This window comes from Schistocerca americana, chromosome 7, assembly GCF_021461395.2.
Source record: "Schistocerca americana isolate TAMUIC-IGC-003095 chromosome 7, iqSchAmer2.1, whole genome shotgun sequence".
NCBI classification, from domain to species: domain Eukaryota; kingdom Metazoa; phylum Arthropoda; class Insecta; order Orthoptera; family Acrididae; genus Schistocerca; species Schistocerca americana.
In genome coordinates, this window is record NC_060125.1 from 44,564,164 (window position 1) to 44,582,509 (window position 18,346).

Below are 18,346 nucleotides of genomic sequence, written 5' to 3' on the forward strand. Positions count from 1 at the left end.
ACATTGTATGACATAGGGTGAGGTACCTTCTGCAACCGACTGAGATGGCAGTAAGCGATTGAAGCTGATTTGCAACCTCTTGTTTGATCAGCGTCATAAGGGCTTGAATGTAACTTGCGATGGGACACAGCAAGAAGTAGCGTCGCCTTTTTAGTACTGAAATTGGAGATGGAGAATTGCGTCAAAGATGGGAAATTCATTCCGGCAAGCGTACAAATGAAGAAAATGAGGTGTGTGTGGGGAAGCATTCTGTGCCAGTGACCGTGTGGCCTAATGGATAAGGCGTCGGACTTCGGATCCGAAGGTTGCAGGTTCGAATCCTGTCACCGTCGAGTTTTTCCAGTTCTGCAAAAGATGCATGCTGTTTTACTGTGTTGTTTGAGTACTACAAAACTAGTTGAAAGTTGCTGCTGTCCGCTTCCTGGCTGCAAACCGGCGTCTACCTGGAGCTTAATCAAGGCAAAGGGGTTGCGTAGCGAAACTTTCGGCACAGTGCCGATCAGGAGAGTTTTTTTGGAACTACTGCGTCTGACTCAGGACCCAAAAGCTACGCCACAGGCGTCTGCCCACAGTCGAGCATGTGTGTTGTATAATGGTGCTGATAGCCACGTATCATTTCAAGTAGATTTGATGCGTTTCGGAAAATTTGTTTCATTGAATAGGATTGTAGCTCATTTGTGGCAGCAGGAAATAAGCTGTAGTCAAAAGGATCTTCCATAGATGGTCGCAGGTCGCATAAATACTGTATGGCTCGTAACGCGTTGTGTGGAGCCCGGCTAGCTCAGTCGGTAGGGGATGAGACTCTTAATCTCAGGGTCGTTGGTTCGAGCCCCACGCTGGGCGGCGCCAAATTTTGTGTCTACGCGGATGCAACCTGCGCCCCTCTCGTGAGCCTTGCGTAATGAACGTAACGGGTTACAACGATGCCTAGCTTCGTATGAATATCAGAGGAATGGTTTTTGAAGCTGAAAGTAACTCTGAAATGAAATAAATGTGTTTTGGAATTTTAGGCGTACATCGATATCGTGTGAGATGTGTAGGAAAGCAGCAGCTGTGCTAACTAAATACAAATAATTGTCGCTAATGCGGTGCGTTTCCAGCTGAAGGGCTCCGATTCACTAGTAGATAAGAATAAAGTACCCGAAAAGTGCGCTAGGCGGCGCCTCCTTAGCTCAGTGGCAGAGCGCTGGTCTAGTAAACCAGAGGTCGTGAGTTCGATCCTCACAGGAGGCAAATGAATTTTGTAACAGCCCCTTCTACCGTAGCCCTTTCGAAAAAAGCGGTCAAGGATAAAAAAAATTATGAATGGGTGCGGTATTTAAGAAATGCTCTCGCAAATGAATAGTGCGAATGGTGCTATTAAAGTAGGCACCAGAAACTGCTGCTTTTGGCAGTCTCCGGAGAATGCCGACGTGAAATACTTAGTTCTTGTGATGTATTTTCTACCCCTGGTAGAGACCCTCGCGGTTGTCGTCGTCGTCGTCGGCGCCGCCGCCGCTTTGGTAATAGCGGCAACTCGACATTGTATGACATAGGGTGAGGTACCTTCTGCAACCGACTGAGATGGCAGTAAGCGATTGAAGCTGATTTGCAACCTCTTGTTTGATCAGCGTCATGAGGGCTTGAATGTAACTTGCGATGGGACACAGCAAGAAGTAGCGTCGCCTTTTTAGTACTGAAATTGGAGATGGAGAATTGCGTCAAAGATGGGAAATTCATTCCGGCAAGCGTACAAATGAAGAAAATGAGGTGTGTGTGGGGAAGCATTCTGTGAAAGTGACCGTGTGGCCTAATGGATAAGGCGTCGGACTTCGGATCCGAAGGTTGCAGGTTCGAATCCTGTCACCGTCGAGTTTTTCCAGTTCTGCAAAAGATGCATGCTGTTTTACTGTGTTGTTTGAGTACTACAAAACTAGTTGAAAGTTGCTGCTGTCCGCGTCCTGGCTGCAAACCGGCGTCTACCTGGAGCTTAATCAAGGCAAAGGGGTTGTGTAGCGAAACTTTCGGCACAGTGCCGATCAGGAGAGTTTTTTTGGAACTACTGCGTCTGACTCAGGACCCAAAAGCTACGCCACAGGCGTCTGCGCACAGTCGAGCATGTGTGTTGTATAATGGTGCTGATAGCCACGTATCATTTCAAGTGGATTTGATGCGTTTCGGAAAATTTGTTTCATTGAATAGGATTGTAGCTCATTTGTGGCAGCAGGAAATAAGCTGTAGTCAAAAGGATCTTCCATAGATGGTCGCAGGTCGCATAAATACTGTATGGCTCGTAACGCGTTGTGTGGAGCCCGGCTAGCTCAGTCGGTAGAGCATGAGACTCTTAATCTCAGGGTCGTGGGTTCGAGCCCCACGCTGGGCGGCGCCAAATTTTGTGTCTACGCGGATGCAACCTGCGCCCCTCTCGTGAGCCTTGCGTAATGAACGTAACGGGTTACGACGATGCCTAGCTTCGTATGAATATCAGAGGAATGGTTTTTCAAGCTGAAAGTAACTCTGAAATGAATTAAATGTGTTGTTTTGGAGTTTTAGGCGTACATCGATATCGTGTGAGATGTGTAAGAAAGCAGCAGCTGTGCTAACTAAATACAAATAATGGTCGCTAATGCGGTGCGTTTCCAGCTGAAGGGCTCCGATTCACTAGTCCATAAGAATAAAGTACCCGAAAAGTGCGCTAGGCGGCGCCTCCTTAGCTCAGTGGCAGAGCGCTGGTCTAGTAAACCAGAGGTCGTGAGTTCGATCCTCACAGGAGGCAAATGAATTTTGTAACAGCCCCTTCTACCGTAGCCCTTTCGAAAAAAGCGGTCAAGGATAAAAAAAATTATGAATGGGTGCGGTATTTAAGAAATGCTCTCGCAAATGAATAGTGCGAATGGTGCTATTAAAGTAGGCACCAGAAACTGCTGCTTTTGGCAGTCTCCGGAGAATGCCGACGTGAAATACTTAGTTCTTGTGATGTATTTTCTACCCCTGGTAGAGACCCTCGCGGTTGTCGTCGTCGTCGGCGCCGCCGCCGCTTTGGTAATAGCGGCAACTCGACATTGTATGACATAGGGTGAGGTACCTTCTGCAACCGACTGAGATGGCAGTAAGCGATTGAAGCTGATTTGCAACCTCTTGTTTGATCAGCGTCATAAGGGCTTGAATGTAACTTGCGATGGGACACAGCAAGAAGTAGCGTCGCCTTTTTAGTACTGAAATTGGAGATGGAGAATTGCGTCAAAGATGGGAAATTCATTCCGGCAAGCGTACAAATGAAGAAAATGAGGTGTGTGTGGGGAAGCATTCTGTGCCAGTGACCGTGTGGCCTAATGGATAAGGCGTCGGACTTCGGATCCGAAGGTTGCAGGTTCGAATCCTGTCACCGTCGAGTTTTTCCAGTTCTGCAAAAGATGCATGCTGTTTTACTGTGTTGTTTGAGTACTACAAAACTAGTTGAAAGTTGCTGCTGTCCGCTTCCTGGCTGCAAACCGGCGTCTACCTGGAGCTTAATCAAGGCAAAGGGGTTGCGTAGCGAAACTTTCGGCACAGTGCCGATCAGGAGAGTTTTTTTGGAACTACTGCGTCTGACTCAGGACCCAAAAGCTACGCCACAGGCGTCTGCCCACAGTCGAGCATGTGTGTTGTATAATGGTGCTGATAGCCACGTATCATTTCAAGTAGATTTGATGCGTTTCGGAAAATTTGTTTCATTGAATAGGATTGTAGCTCATTTGTGGCAGCAGGAAATAAGCTGTAGTCAAAAGGATCTTCCATAGATGGTCGCAGGTCGCATAAATACTGTATGGCTCGTAACGCGTTGTGTGGAGCCCGGCTAGCTCAGTCGGTAGGGGATGAGACTCTTAATCTCAGGGTCGTTGGTTCGAGCCCCACGCTGGGCGGCGCCAAATTTTGTGTCTACGCGGATGCAACCTGCGCCCCTCTCGTGAGCCTTGCGTAATGAACGTAACGGGTTACAACGATGCCTAGCTTCGTATGAATATCAGAGGAATGGTTTTTGAAGCTGAAAGTAACTCTGAAATGAAATAAATGTGTTTTGGAATTTTAGGCGTACATCGATATCGTGTGAGATGTGTAGGAAAGCAGCAGCTGTGCTAACTAAATACAAATAATTGTCGCTAATGCGGTGCGTTTCCAGCTGAAGGGCTCCGATTCACTAGTAGATAAGAATAAAGTACCCGAAAAGTGCGCTAGGCGGCGCCTCCTTAGCTCAGTGGCAGAGCGCTGGTCTAGTAAACCAGAGGTCGTGAGTTCGATCCTCACAGGAGGCAAATGAATTTTGTAACAGCCCCTTCTACCGTAGCCCTTTCGAAAAAAGCGGTCAAGGATAAAAAAAATTATGAATGGGTGCGGTATTTAAGAAATGCTCTCGCAAATGAATAGTGCGAATGGTGCTATTAAAGTAGGCACCAGAAACTGCTGCTTTTGGCAGTCTCCGGAGAATGCCGACGTGAAATACTTAGTTCTTGTGATGTATTTTCTACCCCTGGTAGAGACCCTCGCGGTTGTCGTCGTCGTCGTCGGCGCCGCCGCCGCTTTGGTAATAGCGGCAACTCGACATTGTATGACATAGGGTGAGGTACCTTCTGCAACCGACTGAGATGGCAGTAAGCGATTGAAGCTGATTTGCAACCTCTTGTTTGATCAGCGTCATAAGGGCTTGAATGTAACTTGCGATGGGACACAGCAAGAAGTAGCGTCGCCTTTTTAGTACTGAAATTGGAGATGGAGAATTGCGTCAAAGATGGGAAATTCATTCCGGCAAGCGTACAAATGAAGAAAATGAGGTGTGTGTGGGGAAGCATTCTGTGAAAGTGACCGTGTGGCCTAATGGATAAGGCGTCGGACTTCGGATCCGAAGGTTGCAGGTTCGAATCCTGTCACCGTCGAGTTTTTCCAGTTCTGCAAAAGATGCATGCTGTTTTACTGTGTTGTTTGAGTACTACAAAACTAGTTGAAAGTTGCTGCTGTCCGCTTCCTGGCTGCAAACCGGCGTCTACCTGGAGCTTAATCAAGGCAAAGGGGTTGCGTAGCGAAACTTTCGGCACAGTGCCGATCAGGAGAGTTTTTTTGGAACTACTGCGTCTGACTCAGGACCCAAAAGCTACGCCACAGGCGTCTGCCCACAGTCGAGCATGTGTGTTGTATAATGGTGCTGATAGCCACGTATCATTTCAAGTAGATTTGATGCGTTTCGGAAAATTTGTTTCATTGAATAGGATTGTAGCTCATTTGTGGCAGCAGGAAATAAGCTGTAGTCAAAAGGATCTTCCATAGATGGTCGCAGGTCGCATAAATACTGTATGGCTCGTAACGCGTTGTGTGGAGCCCGGCTAGCTCAGTCGGTAGGGGATGAGACTCTTAATCTCAGGGTCGTTGGTTCGAGCCCCACGCTGGGCGGCGCCAAATTTTGTGTCTACGCGGATGCAACCTGCGCCCCTCTCGTGAGCCTTGCGTAATGAACGTAACGGGTTACAACGATGCCTAGCTTCGTATGAATATCAGAGGAATGGTTTTTGAAGCTGAAAGTAACTCTGAAATGAAATAAATGTGTTTTGGAATTTTAGGCGTACATCGATATCGTGTGAGATGTGTAGGAAAGCAGCAGCTGTGCTAACTAAATACAAATAATTGTCGCTAATGCGGTGCGTTTCCAGCTGAAGGGCTCCGATTCACTAGTAGATAAGAATAAAGTACCCGAAAAGTGCGCTAGGCGGCGCCTCCTTAGCTCAGTGGCAGAGCGCTGGTCTAGTAAACCAGAGGTCGTGAGTTCGATCCTCACAGGAGGCAAATGAATTTTGTAACAGCCCCTTCTACCGTAGCCCTTTCGAAAAAAGCGGTCAAGGATAAAAAAAATTATGAATGGGTGCGGTATTTAAGAAATGCTCTCGCAAATGAATAGTGCGAATGGTGCTATTAAAGTAGGCACCAGAAACTGCTGCTTTTGGCAGTCTCCGGAGAATGCCGACGTGAAATACTTAGTTCTTGTGATGTATTTTCTACCCCTGGTAGAGACCCTCGCGGTTGTCGTCGTCGTCGGCGCCGCCGCCGCTTTGGTAATAGCGGCAACTCGACACTGTATGACATAGGGTGAGGTACCTTCTGCAACCGACTGAGATGGCAGTAAGCGATTGAAGCTGATTTGCAACCTCTTGTTTGATCAGCGTCATAAGGGCTTGAATGTAACTTGCGATGGGACACAGCAAGAAGTAGCGTCGCCTTTTTAGTACTGAAATTGGAGATGGAGAATTGCGTCAAAGATGGGAAATTCATTCCGGCAAGCGTACAAATGAAGAAAATGAGGTGTGTGTGGGGAAGCATTCTGTGCCAGTGACCGTGTGGCCTAATGGATAAGGCGTCGGACTTCGGATCCGAAGGTTGCAGGTTCGAATCCTGTCACCGTCGAGTTTTTCCAGTTCTGCAAAAGATGCATGCTGTTTTACTGTGTTGTTTGAGTACTACAAAACTAGTTGAAAGTTGCTGCTGTCCGCTTCCTGGCTGCAAACCGGCGTCTACCTGGAGCTTAATCAAGGCAAAGGGGTTGCGTAGCGAAACTTTCGGCACAGTGCCGATCAGGAGAGTTTTTTTGGAACTACTGCGTCTGACTCAGGACCCAAAAGCTACGCCACAGGCGTCTGCCCACAGTCGAGCATGTGTGTTGTATAATGGTGCTGATAGCCACGTATCATTTCAAGTAGATTTGATGCGTTTCGGAAAATTTGTTTCATTGAATAGGATTGTAGCTCATTTGTGGCAGCAGGAAATAAGCTGTAGTCAAAAGGATCTTCCATAGATGGTCGCAGGTCGCATAAATACTGTATGGCTCGTAACGCGTTGTGTGGAGCCCGGCTAGCTCAGTCGGTAGGGGATGAGACTCTTAATCTCAGGGTCGTTGGTTCGAGCCCCACGCTGGGCGGCGCCAAATTTTGTGTCTACGCGGATGCAACCTGCGCCCCTCTCGTGAGCCTTGCGTAATGAACGTAACGGGTTACAACGATGCCTAGCTTCGTATGAATATCAGAGGAATGGTTTTTGAAGCTGAAAGTAACTCTGAAATGAAATAAATGTGTTTTGGAATTTTAGGCGTACATCGATATCGTGTGAGATGTGTAGGAAAGCAGCAGCTGTGCTAACTAAATACAAATAATTGTCGCTAATGCGGTGCGTTTCCAGCTGAAGGGCTCCGATTCACTAGTAGATAAGAATAAAGTACCCGAAAAGTGCGCTAGGCGGCGCCTCCTTAGCTCAGTGGCAGAGCGCTGGTCTAGTAAACCAGAGGTCGTGAGTTCGATCCTCACAGGAGGCAAATGAATTTTGTAACAGCCCCTTCTACCGTAGCCCTTTCGAAAAAAGCGGTCAAGGATAAAAAAAATTATGAATGGGTGCGGTATTTAAGAAATGCTCTCGCAAATGAATAGTGCGAATGGTGCTATTAAAGTAGGCACCAGAAACTGCTGCTTTTGGCAGTCTCCGGAGAATGCCGACGTGAAATACTTAGTTCTTGTGATGTATTTTCTACCCCTGGTAGAGACCCTCGCGGTTGTCGTCGTCGTCGTCGGCGCCGCCGCCGCTTTGGTAATAGCGGCAACTCGACATTGTATGACATAGGGTGAGGTACCTTCTGCAACCGACTGAGATGGCAGTAAGCGATTGAAGCTGATTTGCAACCTCTTGTTTGATCAGCGTCATAAGGGCTTGAATGTAACTTGCGATGGGACACAGCAAGAAGTAGCGTCGCCTTTTTAGTACTGAAATTGGAGATGGAGAATTGCGTCAAAGATGGGAAATTCATTCCGGCAAGCGTACAAATGAAGAAAATGAGGTGTGTGTGGGGAAGCATTCTGTGAAAGTGACCGTGTGGCCTAATGGATAAGGCGTCGGACTTCGGATCCGAAGGTTGCAGGTTCGAATCCTGTCACCGTCGAGTTTTTCCAGTTCTGCAAAAGATGCATGCTGTTTTACTGTGTTGTTTGAGTACTACAAAACTAGTTGAAAGTTGCTGCTGTCCGCTTCCTGGCTGCAAACCGGCGTCTACCTGGAGCTTAATCAAGGCAAAGGGGTTGCGTAGCGAAACTTTCGGCACAGTGCCGATCAGGAGAGTTTTTTTGGAACTACTGCGTCTGACTCAGGACCCAAAAGCTACGCCACAGGCGTCTGCCCACAGTCGAGCATGTGTGTTGTATAATGGTGCTGATAGCCACGTATCATTTCAAGTAGATTTGATGCGTTTCGGAAAATTTGTTTCATTGAATAGGATTGTAGCTCATTTGTGGCAGCAGGAAATAAGCTGTAGTCAAAAGGATCTTCCATAGATGGTCGCAGGTCGCATAAATACTGTATGGCTCGTAACGCGTTGTGTGGAGCCCGGCTAGCTCAGTCGGTAGGGGATGAGACTCTTAATCTCAGGGTCGTTGGTTCGAGCCCCACGCTGGGCGGCGCCAAATTTTGTGTCTACGCGGATGCAACCTGCGCCCCTCTCGTGAGCCTTGCGTAATGAACGTAACGGGTTACAACGATGCCTAGCTTCGTATGAATATCAGAGGAATGGTTTTTGAAGCTGAAAGTAACTCTGAAATGAAATAAATGTGTTTTGGAATTTTAGGCGTACATCGATATCGTGTGAGATGTGTAGGAAAGCAGCAGCTGTGCTAACTAAATACAAATAATTGTCGCTAATGCGGTGCGTTTCCAGCTGAAGGGCTCCGATTCACTAGTAGATAAGAATAAAGTACCCGAAAAGTGCGCTAGGCGGCGCCTCCTTAGCTCAGTGGCAGAGCGCTGGTCTAGTAAACCAGAGGTCGTGAGTTCGATCCTCACAGGAGGCAAATGAATTTTGTAACAGCCCCTTCTACCGTAGCCCTTTCGAAAAAAGCGGTCAAGGATAAAAAAAATTATGAATGGGTGCGGTATTTAAGAAATGCTCTCGCAAATGAATAGTGCGAATGGTGCTATTAAAGTAGGCACCAGAAACTGCTGCTTTTGGCAGTCTCCGGAGAATGCCGACGTGAAATACTTAGTTCTTGTGATGTATTTTCTACCCCTGGTAGAGACCCTCGCGGTTGTCGTCGTCGTCGGCGCCGCCGCCGCTTTGGTAATAGCGGCAACTCGACACTGTATGACATAGGGTGAGGTACCTTCTGCAACCGACTGAGATGGCAGTAAGCGATTGAAGCTGATTTGCAACCTCTTGTTTGATCAGCGTCATAAGGGCTTGAATGTAACTTGCGATGGGACACAGCAAGAAGTAGCGTCGCCTTTTTAGTACTGAAATTGGAGATGGAGAATTGCGTCAAAGATGGGAAATTCATTCCGGCAAGCGTACAAATGAAGAAAATGAGGTGTGTGTGGGGAAGCATTCTTTGCCAGTGACCGTGTGGCCTAATGGATAAGGCGTCGGACTTCGGATCCGAAGGTTGCAGGTTCGAATCCTGTCACCGTCGAGTTTTTCCAGTTCTGCAAAAGATGCATGCTGTTTTACTGTGTTGTTTGAGTACTACAAAACTAGTTGAAAGTTGCTGCTGTCCGCTTCCTGGCTGCAAACCGGCGTCTACCTGGAGCTTAATCAAGGCAAAGGGGTTGCGTAGCGAAACTTTCGGCACAGTGCCGATCAGGAGAGTTTTTTTGGAACTACTGCGTCTGACTCAGGACCCAAAAGCTACGCCACAGGCGTCTGCCCACAGTCGAGCATGTGTGTTGTATAATGGTGCTGATAGCCACGTATCATTTCAAGTAGATTTGATGCGTTTCGGAAAATTTGTTTCATTGAATAGGATTGTAGCTCATTTGTGGCAGCAGGAAATAAGCTGTAGTCAAAAGGATCTTCCATAGATGGTCGCAGGTCGCATAAATACTGTATGGCTCGTAACGCGTTGTGTGGAGCCCGGCTAGCTCAGTCGGTAGGGGATGAGACTCTTAATCTCAGGGTCGTTGGTTCGAGCCCCACGCTCGGCGGCGCCAAATTTTGTGTCTACGCGGATGCAACCTGCGCCCCTCTCGTGAGCCTTGCGTAATGAACGTAACGGGTTACAACGATGCCTAGCTTCGTATGAATATCAGAGGAATGGTTTTTGAAGCTGAAAGTAACTCTGAAATGAAATAAATGTGTTTTGGAATTTTAGGCGTACATCGATATCGTGTGAGATGTGTAGGAAAGCAGCAGCTGTGCTAACTAAATACAAATAATGGTCGCTAATGCGGTGCGTTTCCAGCTGAAGGGCTCCGATTCACTAGTCCATAAGAATAAAGTACCCGAAAAGCGCGCTAGGCGGCGCCTCCTTAGCTCAGTGGCAGAGCGCTGGTCTAGTAAACCAGAGGTCGTGAGTTCGATCCTCACAGGAGGCAAATGAATTTTGTAACAGCCCCTTCTACCGTAGCCCTTTCGAAAAAAGCGGTCAAGGATAAAAAAAATTATGAATGGGTGCGGTATTTAAGAAATGCTCTCGCAAATGAATAGTGCGAATGGTGCTATTAAAGTAGGCACCAGAAACTGCTGCTATCTCCCACCCCCGCCCGCTGCCGCGCCTGTACTCCCATGTCCCACCCGGTCTCCATCTCTCCACCCTCCTTACCCTCTCCCAAGGTGGTTTCCGCCAGCTCCCTCTCCCTGATGATGTCCTCGTCCCCTCCATCTACCCCTCCTATCAACTTTGACCCTGCCCCCCCTCCCTCCTGGTGTCCTTTCCCTGCGGCACCCTCCCTCCTTTCTCTTCCCTTCCCTTCTCTCTCCTTTTCCCCCATCCCCTCCCTCCACCCCTCTTCTTCCGGGCTTCCCCTCCCCCTTCCTCTCTCCCCCCTCTTTCCCCAGCCCGTGGCGTCCCTGCTCTCCCCTCTCGCTTTCCCTCTCCCCCTCCTCCTCCTCCTCCTCCTCCTCCTCCTCCTCTCTTGGCAGGTCCCCGGACTCGCACACGCATCGTGAACTTTCGCGCGCCGGAGATCATCGCCCTCGGATTAGTGTCTGTGCCGTCGTGTCTGTGCCTCAGTGTTTTTCGCCGTCCACGCTCCTTCGTTCACGTGTGTCATCTACCTCGTCAGTGTTTGTGCCCAGTGCCGACGGTTTTTCTTGTTTGTTTCGTCAAGTGTGAACGGCTTCATGTTTTTTAACTATTGTATCTCCTGTTTTTTAACCGCCATTCTGTTACTTGTCTGTCTCCCTTTCTTTTTTCTTGTACTGCTTATGGCTGAAGAGCGGAGTACACTGTTCCGCTGCCAGCCCACCTTGTATGGGGTGTCCAAATTACAATAAAGAAAAAAAAAAAAAAAAAAAAAAAAAAAAAAAACTGCTGCTTTTGGCAGTCTCCGGAGAATGCCGACGTGAAATACTTAGTTCTTGTGATGTATTTTCTACCCCTGGTAGAGACCCTCGCGGTTGTCGTCGTCGTCGGCGCCGCCGCCGCTTTGGTAATAGCGGCAACTCGACATTGTATGACATAGGGTGAGGTACCTTCTGCAACCGACTGAGATGGCAGTAAGCGATTGAAGCTGATTTGCAACCTCTTGTTTGATCAGCGTCATAAGGGCTTGAATGTAACTTGCGATGGGACACAGCAAGAAGTAGCGTCGCCTTTTTAGTACTGAAATATGGAGATGGAGAATTGCGTCAAAGATGGGAAATTCATTCCGGCAAGCGTACAAATGAAGAAAATGAGGTGTGTGTGGGGAAACATTCTGCGCCAGTGACCGTGTGGCCTAATGGATAAGGCGTCGGACTTCGGATCCGAAGATTGCAGGTTCGAATCCTGTCACCGTCGAGTTTTTCCAGTTCTGCAAAAGATGCATGCTGTTTTACTGTGTTGTTTGAGTACTACAAAACTAGTTGAAAGTTGCTGCTGTCCGCTTCCTGGCTGCAAACCGGCGTCTACCTGGAGCTTAATCAAGGCAAAGGGGTTGTGTAGCGAAACTTTCGGCACAGTGCCGATCAGGAGAGTTTTTTTGGAACTACTGCGTCTGACTCAGGACCCAAAAGCTACGCCACAGGCGTCTGCCCACAGTCGAGCATGTGTGTTGTATAATGGTGCTGATAGCCACGTATCATTTCAAGTAGATTTGGTGCGTTTTGGAAAATTTTTTTCATTGAATAGGATTGTAGCTCATTTGTGGCAGCAGGAAATAAGCTGTAGTCAAAAGGATCTTCCATAGATGGTCGCAGGTCGCATAAATACTGTATGGCTCGTAACGCGTTGTGTGGAGCCCGGCTAGCTCAGTCGGTAGAGGATGAGACTCTTAATCTTAGGGTCGATGGTTCGAGCCCCACGCTGGGCGGCGCCAAATTTTGTGTCTACGCGGATGCAACCTGCGCCCCTCTCGTGAGCCTTGCGTAATGAACGTAACGGGTTACAACGATGCCTAGCTTCGTATGAATATCAGAGGAATGGTTTTTGAAGCTGAAAGTAACTCTGAAATGAAATAAATGTGTTTTGGAATTTTAGGCGTACATCGATATCGTGTGAGATGTGTAGGAAAGCAGCAGCTGTGCTAACTAAATACAAATAATGGTCGCTAATGCGGTGCGTTTCCAGCTGAAGGGCTCCGATTCACTAGTAGATAAGAATAAAGTACCCGAAAAGTGCGCTAGGCGGCGCCTCCTTAGCTCAGTGGCAGAGCGCTGGTCTAGTAAACCAGAGGTCGTGAGTTCGATCCTCACAGGAGGCAAATGAATTTTGTAACAGCCCCTTCTACCGTAGCCCTTTCGAAAAAAGCGGTCAAGGATAAAAAAAATTATGAATGGGTGCGGTATTTAAGAAATGCTCTCGCAAATGAATAGTGCGAATGGTGCTATTAAAGTAGGCACCAGAAACTGCTGCTTTTGGCAGTCTCCGGAGAATGCCGACGTGAAATACTTAGTTCTTGTGATGTATTTTCTACCCCTGGTAGAGACCCTCGCGGTTGTCGTCGTCGTCGTCGGCGCCGCCGCCGCTTTGGTAATAGCGGCAACTCGACATTGTATGACATAGGGTGAGGTACCTTCTGCAACCGACTGAGATGGCAGTAAGCGATTGAAGCTGATTTGCAACCTCTTGTTTGATCAGCGTCATAAGGGCTTGAATGTAACTTGCGATGGGACACAGCAAGAAGTAGCGTCGCCTTTTTAGTACTGAAATTGGAGATGGAGAATTGCGTCAAAGATGGGAAATTCATTCCGGCAAGCGTACAAATGAAGAAAATGAGGTGTGTGTGGGGAAGCATTCTGTGCCAGTGACCGTGTGGCCTAATGGATAAGGCGTCGGACTTCGGATCCGAAGGTTGCAGGTTCGAATCCTGTCACCGTCGAGTTTTTCCAGTTCTGCAAAAGATGCATGCTGTTTTACTGTGTTGTTTGAGTACTACAAAACTAGTTGAAAGTTGCTGCTGTCCGCTTCCTGGCTGCAAACCGGCGTCTACCTGGAGCTTAATCAAGGCAAAGGGGTTGCGTAGCGAAACTTTCGGCACAGTGCCGATCAGGAGAGTTTTTTTGGAACTACTGCGTCTGACTCAGGACCCAAAAGCTACGCCACAGGCGTCTGCCCACAGTCGAGCATGTGTGTTGTATAATGGTGCTGATAGCCACGTATCATTTCAAGTAGATTTGATGCGTTTCGGAAAATTTGTTTCATTGAATAGGATTGTAGCTCATTTGTGGCAGCAGGAAATAAGCTGTAGTCAAAAGGATCTTCCATAGATGGTCGCAGGTCGCATAAATACTGTATGGCTCGTAACGCGTTGTGTGGAGCCCGGCTAGCTCAGTCGGTAGGGGATGAGACTCTTAATCTCAGGGTCGTTGGTTCGAGCCCCACGCTGGGCGGCGCCAAATTTTGTGTCTACGCGGATGCAACCTGCGCCCCTCTCGTGAGCCTTGCGTAATGAACGTAACGGGTTACAACGATGCCTAGCTTCGTATGAATATCAGAGGAATGGTTTTTGAAGCTGAAAGTAACTCTGAAATGAAATAAATGTGTTTTGGAATTTTAGGCGTACATCGATATCGTGTGAGATGTGTAGGAAAGCAGCAGCTGTGCTAACTAAATACAAATAATGGTCGCTAATGCGGTGCGTTTCCAGCTGAAGGGCTCCGATTCACTAGTCCATAAGAATAAAGTACCCGAAAAGTGCGCTAGGCGGCGCCTCCTTAGCTCAGTGGCAGAGCGCTGGTCTAGTAAACCAGAGGTCGTGAGTTCGATCCTCACAGGAGGCAAATGAATTTTGTAACAGCCCCTTCTACCGTAGCCCTTTCGAAAAAAGCGGTCAAGGATAAAAAAAATTATGAATGGGTGCGGTATTTAAGAAATGCTCTCGCAAATGAATAGTGCGAATGGTGCTATTAAAGTAGGCACCAGAAACTGCTGCTTTTGGCAGTCTCCGGAGAATGCCGACGTGAAATACTTAGTTCTTGTGATGTATTTTCTACCCCTGGTAGAGACCCTCGCGGTTGTCGTCGTCGTCGGCGCCGCCGCCGCTTTGGTAATAGCGGCAACTCGACATTGTATGACATAGGGTGAGGTACCTTCTGCAACCGACTGAGATGGCAGTAAGCGATTGAAGCTGATTTGCAACCTCTTGTTTGATCAGCGTCATAAGGGCTTGAATGTAACTTGCGATGGGACACAGCAAGAAGTAGCGTCGCCTTTTTAGTACTGAAATTGGAGATGGAGAATTGCGTCAAAGATGGGAAATTCATTCCGGCAAGCGTACAAATGAAGAAAATGAGGTGTGTGTGGGGAAGCATTCTTTGCCAGTGACCGTGTGGCCTAATGGATAAGGCGTCGGACTTCGGATCCGAAGGTTGCAGGTTCGAATCCTGTCACCGTCGAGTTTTTCCAGTTCTGCAAAAGATGCATGCTGTTTTACTGTGTTGTTTGAGTACTACAAAACTAGTTGAAAGTTGCTGCTGTCCGCTTCCTGGCTGCAAACCGGCGTCTACCTGGAGCTTAATCAAGGCAAAGGGGTTGCGTAGCGAAACTTTCGGCACAGTGCCGATCAGGAGAGTTTTTTTGGAACTACTGCGTCTGACTCAGGACCCAAAAGCTACGCCACAGGCGTCTGCCCACAGTCGAGCATGTGTGTTGTATAATGGTGCTGATAGCCACGTATCATTTCAAGTAGATTTGATGCGTTTCGGAAAATTTGTTTCATTGAATAGGATTGTAGCTCATTTGTGGCAGCAGGAAATAAGCTGTAGTCAAAAGGATCTTCCATAGATGGTCGCAGGTCGCATAAATACTGTATGGCTCGTAACGCGTTGTGTGGAGCCCGGCTAGCTCAGTCGGTAGGGGATGAGACTCTTAATCTCAGGGTCGTTGGTTCGAGCCCCACGCTGGGCGGCGCCAAATTTTGTGTCTACGCGGATGCAACCTGCGCCCCTCTCGTGAGCCTTGCGTAATGAACGTAACGGGTTACAACGATGCCTAGCTTCGTATGAATATCAGAGGAATGGTTTTTGAAGCTGAAAGTAACTCTGAAATGAAATAAATGTGTTTTGGAATTTTAGGCGTACATCGATATCGTGTGAGATGTGTAGGAAAGCAGCAGCTGTGCTAACTAAATACAAATAATGGTCGCTAATGCGGTGCGTTTCCAGCTGAAGGGCTCCGATTCACTAGTCCATAAGAATAAAGTACCCGAAAAGCGCGCTAGGCGGCGCCTCCTTAGCTCAGTGGCAGAGCGCTGGTCTAGTAAACCAGAGGTCGTGAGTTCGATCCTCACAGGAGGCAAATGAATTTTGTAACAGCCCCTTCTACCGTAGCCCTTTCGAAAAAAGCGGTCAAGGATAAAAAAAATTATGAATGGGTGCGGTATTTAAGAAATGCTCTCGCAAATGAATAGTGCGAATGGTGCTATTAAAGTAGGCACCAGAAACTGCTGCTTTTGGCAGTCTCCGGAGAATGCCGACGTGAAATACTTAGTTCTTGTGATGTATTTTCTACCCCTGGTAGAGACCCTCGCGGTTGTCGTCGTCGTCGGCGCCGCCGCCGCTTTGGTAATAGCGGCAACTCGACATTGTATGACATAGGGTGAGGTACCTTCTGCAACCGACTGAGATGGCAGTAAGCGATTGAAGCTGATTTGCAACCTCTTGTTTGATCAGCGTCATAAGGGCTTGAATGTAACTTGCGATGGGACACAGCAAGAAGTAGCGTCGCCTTTTTAGTACTGAAATTGGAGATGGAGAATTGCGTCAAAGATGGGAAATTCATTCCGGCAAGCGTACAAATGAAGAAAATGAGGTGTGTGTGGGGAAACATTCTGCGCCAGTGACCGTGTGGCCTAATGGATAAGGCGTCGGACTTCGGATCCGAAGATTGCAGGTTCGAATCCTGTCACCGTCGAGTTTTTCCAGTTCTGCAAAAGATGCATGCTGTTTTACTGTGTTGTTTGAGTACTACAAAACTAGTTGAAAGTTGCTGCTGTCCGCTTCCTGGCTGCAAACCGGCGTCTACCTGGAGCTTAATCAAGGCAAAGGGGTTGTGTAGCGAAACTTTCGGCACAGTGCCGATCAGGAGAGTTTTTTTGGAACTACTGCGTCTGACTCAGGACCCAAAAGCTACGCCACAGGCGTCTGCCCACAGTCGAGCATGTGTGTTGTATAATGGTGCTGATAGCCACGTATCATTTCAAGTAGATTTGGTGCGTTTTGGAAAATTTTTTTCATTGAATAGGATTGTAGCTCATTTGTGGCAGCAGGAAATAAGCTGTAGTCAAAAGGATCTTCCATAGATGGTCGCAGGTCGCATAAATACTGTATGGCTCGTAACGCGTTGTGTGGAGCCCGGCTAGCTCAGTCGGTAGAGGATGAGACTCTTAATCTTAGGGTCGATGGTTCGAGCCCCACGCTGGGCGGCGCCAAATTTTGTGTCTACGCGGATGCAACCTGCGCCCCTCTCGTGAGCCTTGCGTAATGAACGTAACGGGTTACAACGATGCCTAGCTTCGTATGAATATCAGAGGAATGGTTTTTGAAGCTGAAAGTAACTCTGAAATGAAATAAATGTGTTTTGGAATTTTAGGCGTACATCGATATCGTGTGAGATGTGTAGGAAAGCAGCAGCTGTGCTAACTAAATACAAATAATGGTCGCTAATGCGGTGCGTTTCCAGCTGAAGGGCTCCGATTCACTAGTAGATAAGAATAAAGTACCCGAAAAGTGCGCTAGGCGGCGCCTCCTTAGCTCAGTGGCAGAGCGCTGGTCTAGTAAACCAGAGGTCGTGAGTTCGATCCTCACAGGAGGCAAATGAATTTTGTAACAGCCCCTTCTACCGTAGCCCTTTCGAAAAAAGCGGTCAAGGATAAAAAAAATTATGAATGGGTGCGGTATTTAAGAAATGCTCTCGCAAATGAATAGTGCGAATGGTGCTATTAAAGTAGGCACCAGAAACTGCTGCTTTTGGCAGTCTCCGGAGAATGCCGACGTGAAATACTTAGTTCTTGTGATGTATTTTCTACCCCTGGTAGAGACCCTCGCGGTTGTCGTCGTCGTCGTCGGCGCCGCCGCCGCTTTGGTAATAGCGGCAACTCGACATTGTATGACATAGGGTGAGGTACCTTCTGCAACCGACTGAGATGGCAGTAAGCGATTGAAGCTGATTTGCAACCTCTTGTTTGATCAGCGTCATAAGGGCTTGAATGTAACTTGCGATGGGACACAGCAAGAAGTAGCGTCGCCTTTTTAGTACTGAAATTGGAGATGGAGAATTGCGTCAAAGATGGGAAATTCATTCCGGCAAGCGTACAAATGAAGAAAATGAGGTGTGTGTGGGGAAGCATTCTGTGCCAGTGACCGTGTGGCCTAATGGATAAGGCGTCGGACTTCGGATCCGAAGGTTGCAGGTTCGAATCCTGTCACCGTCGAGTTTTTCCAGTTCTGCAAAAGATGCATGCTGTTTTACTGTGTTGTTTGAGTACTACAAAACTAGTTGAAAGTTGCTGCTGTCCGCTTCCTGGCTGCAAACCGGCGTCTACCTGGAGCTTAATCAAGGCAAAGGGGTTGCGTAGCGAAACTTTCGGCACAGTGCCGATCAGGAGAGTTTTTTTGGAACTACTGCGTCTGACTCAGGACCCAAAAGCTACGCCACAGGCGTCTGCCCACAGTCGAGCATGTGTGTTGTATAATGGTGCTGATAGCCACGTATCATTTCAAGTAGATTTGATGCGTTTCGGAAAATTTGTTTCATTGAATAGGATTGTAGCTCATTTGTGGCAGCAGGAAATAAGCTGTAGTCAAAAGGATCTTCCATAGATGGTCGCAGGTCGCATAAATACTGTATGGCTCGTAACGCGTTGTGTGGAGCCCGGCTAGCTCAGTCGGTAGGGGATGAGACTCTTAATCTCAGGGTCGTTGGTTCGAGCCCCACGCTGGGCGGCGCCAAATTTTGTGTCT

At 47.9% G+C, this 18,346-nt stretch overlaps 33 non-coding genes across 33 annotated transcripts; all 33 read left to right on the plus strand.

Annotated features, from left to right (window-relative positions):
- The first annotated feature begins 259 nt into the window (after nt 1-259).
- On the plus strand, nt 260-332 carry Trnar-ucg. Its single transcript has one exon. It is a non-coding gene; the product is annotated as a tRNA-Arg (tRNA).
- A 438-nt stretch (nt 333-770) lies between these two features.
- Nucleotides 771-843, plus strand: Trnak-cuu. The gene has a single exon. It is a non-coding gene; the product is annotated as a tRNA-Lys (tRNA).
- Nucleotides 844-1,161: 318 nt separating this feature from the next.
- Nucleotides 1,162-1,233, plus strand: Trnat-agu. The gene has a single exon. It is a non-coding gene; the product is annotated as a tRNA-Thr (tRNA).
- Nucleotides 1,234-1,778: 545 nt separating this feature from the next.
- Trnar-ucg lies at nt 1,779-1,851 on the plus strand. The gene has a single exon. It is a non-coding gene; the product is annotated as a tRNA-Arg (tRNA).
- A 438-nt stretch (nt 1,852-2,289) lies between these two features.
- On the plus strand, nt 2,290-2,362 carry Trnak-cuu. Its single transcript has one exon. It is a non-coding gene; the product is annotated as a tRNA-Lys (tRNA).
- Nucleotides 2,363-2,683: 321 nt separating this feature from the next.
- Trnat-agu lies at nt 2,684-2,755 on the plus strand. Its single transcript has one exon. It is a non-coding gene; the product is annotated as a tRNA-Thr (tRNA).
- A 542-nt stretch (nt 2,756-3,297) lies between these two features.
- Nucleotides 3,298-3,370, plus strand: Trnar-ucg. The gene has a single exon. It is a non-coding gene; the product is annotated as a tRNA-Arg (tRNA).
- Nucleotides 3,371-3,808: 438 nt separating this feature from the next.
- On the plus strand, nt 3,809-3,881 carry Trnak-cuu. The gene has a single exon. It is a non-coding gene; the product is annotated as a tRNA-Lys (tRNA).
- A 318-nt stretch (nt 3,882-4,199) lies between these two features.
- Nucleotides 4,200-4,271, plus strand: Trnat-agu. Its single transcript has one exon. It is a non-coding gene; the product is annotated as a tRNA-Thr (tRNA).
- Nucleotides 4,272-4,816: 545 nt separating this feature from the next.
- Nucleotides 4,817-4,889, plus strand: Trnar-ucg. The gene has a single exon. It is a non-coding gene; the product is annotated as a tRNA-Arg (tRNA).
- Nucleotides 4,890-5,327: 438 nt separating this feature from the next.
- Trnak-cuu lies at nt 5,328-5,400 on the plus strand. The gene has a single exon. It is a non-coding gene; the product is annotated as a tRNA-Lys (tRNA).
- Nucleotides 5,401-5,718: 318 nt separating this feature from the next.
- Nucleotides 5,719-5,790, plus strand: Trnat-agu. The gene has a single exon. It is a non-coding gene; the product is annotated as a tRNA-Thr (tRNA).
- Nucleotides 5,791-6,332: 542 nt separating this feature from the next.
- On the plus strand, nt 6,333-6,405 carry Trnar-ucg. The gene has a single exon. It is a non-coding gene; the product is annotated as a tRNA-Arg (tRNA).
- A 438-nt stretch (nt 6,406-6,843) lies between these two features.
- On the plus strand, nt 6,844-6,916 carry Trnak-cuu. Its single transcript has one exon. It is a non-coding gene; the product is annotated as a tRNA-Lys (tRNA).
- A 318-nt stretch (nt 6,917-7,234) lies between these two features.
- Nucleotides 7,235-7,306, plus strand: Trnat-agu. The gene has a single exon. It is a non-coding gene; the product is annotated as a tRNA-Thr (tRNA).
- A 545-nt stretch (nt 7,307-7,851) lies between these two features.
- Trnar-ucg lies at nt 7,852-7,924 on the plus strand. The gene has a single exon. It is a non-coding gene; the product is annotated as a tRNA-Arg (tRNA).
- A 438-nt stretch (nt 7,925-8,362) lies between these two features.
- On the plus strand, nt 8,363-8,435 carry Trnak-cuu. Its single transcript has one exon. It is a non-coding gene; the product is annotated as a tRNA-Lys (tRNA).
- A 318-nt stretch (nt 8,436-8,753) lies between these two features.
- On the plus strand, nt 8,754-8,825 carry Trnat-agu. The gene has a single exon. It is a non-coding gene; the product is annotated as a tRNA-Thr (tRNA).
- Nucleotides 8,826-9,367: 542 nt separating this feature from the next.
- Trnar-ucg lies at nt 9,368-9,440 on the plus strand. The gene has a single exon. It is a non-coding gene; the product is annotated as a tRNA-Arg (tRNA).
- Nucleotides 9,441-9,878: 438 nt separating this feature from the next.
- Nucleotides 9,879-9,951, plus strand: Trnak-cuu. The gene has a single exon. It is a non-coding gene; the product is annotated as a tRNA-Lys (tRNA).
- Nucleotides 9,952-10,269: 318 nt separating this feature from the next.
- On the plus strand, nt 10,270-10,341 carry Trnat-agu. The gene has a single exon. It is a non-coding gene; the product is annotated as a tRNA-Thr (tRNA).
- A 1,333-nt stretch (nt 10,342-11,674) lies between these two features.
- Trnar-ucg lies at nt 11,675-11,747 on the plus strand. The gene has a single exon. It is a non-coding gene; the product is annotated as a tRNA-Arg (tRNA).
- An 829-nt stretch (nt 11,748-12,576) lies between these two features.
- Trnat-agu lies at nt 12,577-12,648 on the plus strand. Its single transcript has one exon. It is a non-coding gene; the product is annotated as a tRNA-Thr (tRNA).
- A 545-nt stretch (nt 12,649-13,193) lies between these two features.
- On the plus strand, nt 13,194-13,266 carry Trnar-ucg. The gene has a single exon. It is a non-coding gene; the product is annotated as a tRNA-Arg (tRNA).
- Nucleotides 13,267-13,704: 438 nt separating this feature from the next.
- Trnak-cuu lies at nt 13,705-13,777 on the plus strand. Its single transcript has one exon. It is a non-coding gene; the product is annotated as a tRNA-Lys (tRNA).
- A 318-nt stretch (nt 13,778-14,095) lies between these two features.
- Trnat-agu lies at nt 14,096-14,167 on the plus strand. The gene has a single exon. It is a non-coding gene; the product is annotated as a tRNA-Thr (tRNA).
- Nucleotides 14,168-14,709: 542 nt separating this feature from the next.
- Trnar-ucg lies at nt 14,710-14,782 on the plus strand. Its single transcript has one exon. It is a non-coding gene; the product is annotated as a tRNA-Arg (tRNA).
- Nucleotides 14,783-15,220: 438 nt separating this feature from the next.
- Trnak-cuu lies at nt 15,221-15,293 on the plus strand. Its single transcript has one exon. It is a non-coding gene; the product is annotated as a tRNA-Lys (tRNA).
- A 318-nt stretch (nt 15,294-15,611) lies between these two features.
- Trnat-agu lies at nt 15,612-15,683 on the plus strand. Its single transcript has one exon. It is a non-coding gene; the product is annotated as a tRNA-Thr (tRNA).
- Nucleotides 15,684-16,225: 542 nt separating this feature from the next.
- Nucleotides 16,226-16,298, plus strand: Trnar-ucg. The gene has a single exon. It is a non-coding gene; the product is annotated as a tRNA-Arg (tRNA).
- Nucleotides 16,299-17,127: 829 nt separating this feature from the next.
- Trnat-agu lies at nt 17,128-17,199 on the plus strand. Its single transcript has one exon. It is a non-coding gene; the product is annotated as a tRNA-Thr (tRNA).
- A 545-nt stretch (nt 17,200-17,744) lies between these two features.
- Trnar-ucg lies at nt 17,745-17,817 on the plus strand. The gene has a single exon. It is a non-coding gene; the product is annotated as a tRNA-Arg (tRNA).
- Nucleotides 17,818-18,255: 438 nt separating this feature from the next.
- On the plus strand, nt 18,256-18,328 carry Trnak-cuu. Its single transcript has one exon. It is a non-coding gene; the product is annotated as a tRNA-Lys (tRNA).
- Nucleotides 18,329-18,346: the final 18 nt, after the last annotated feature.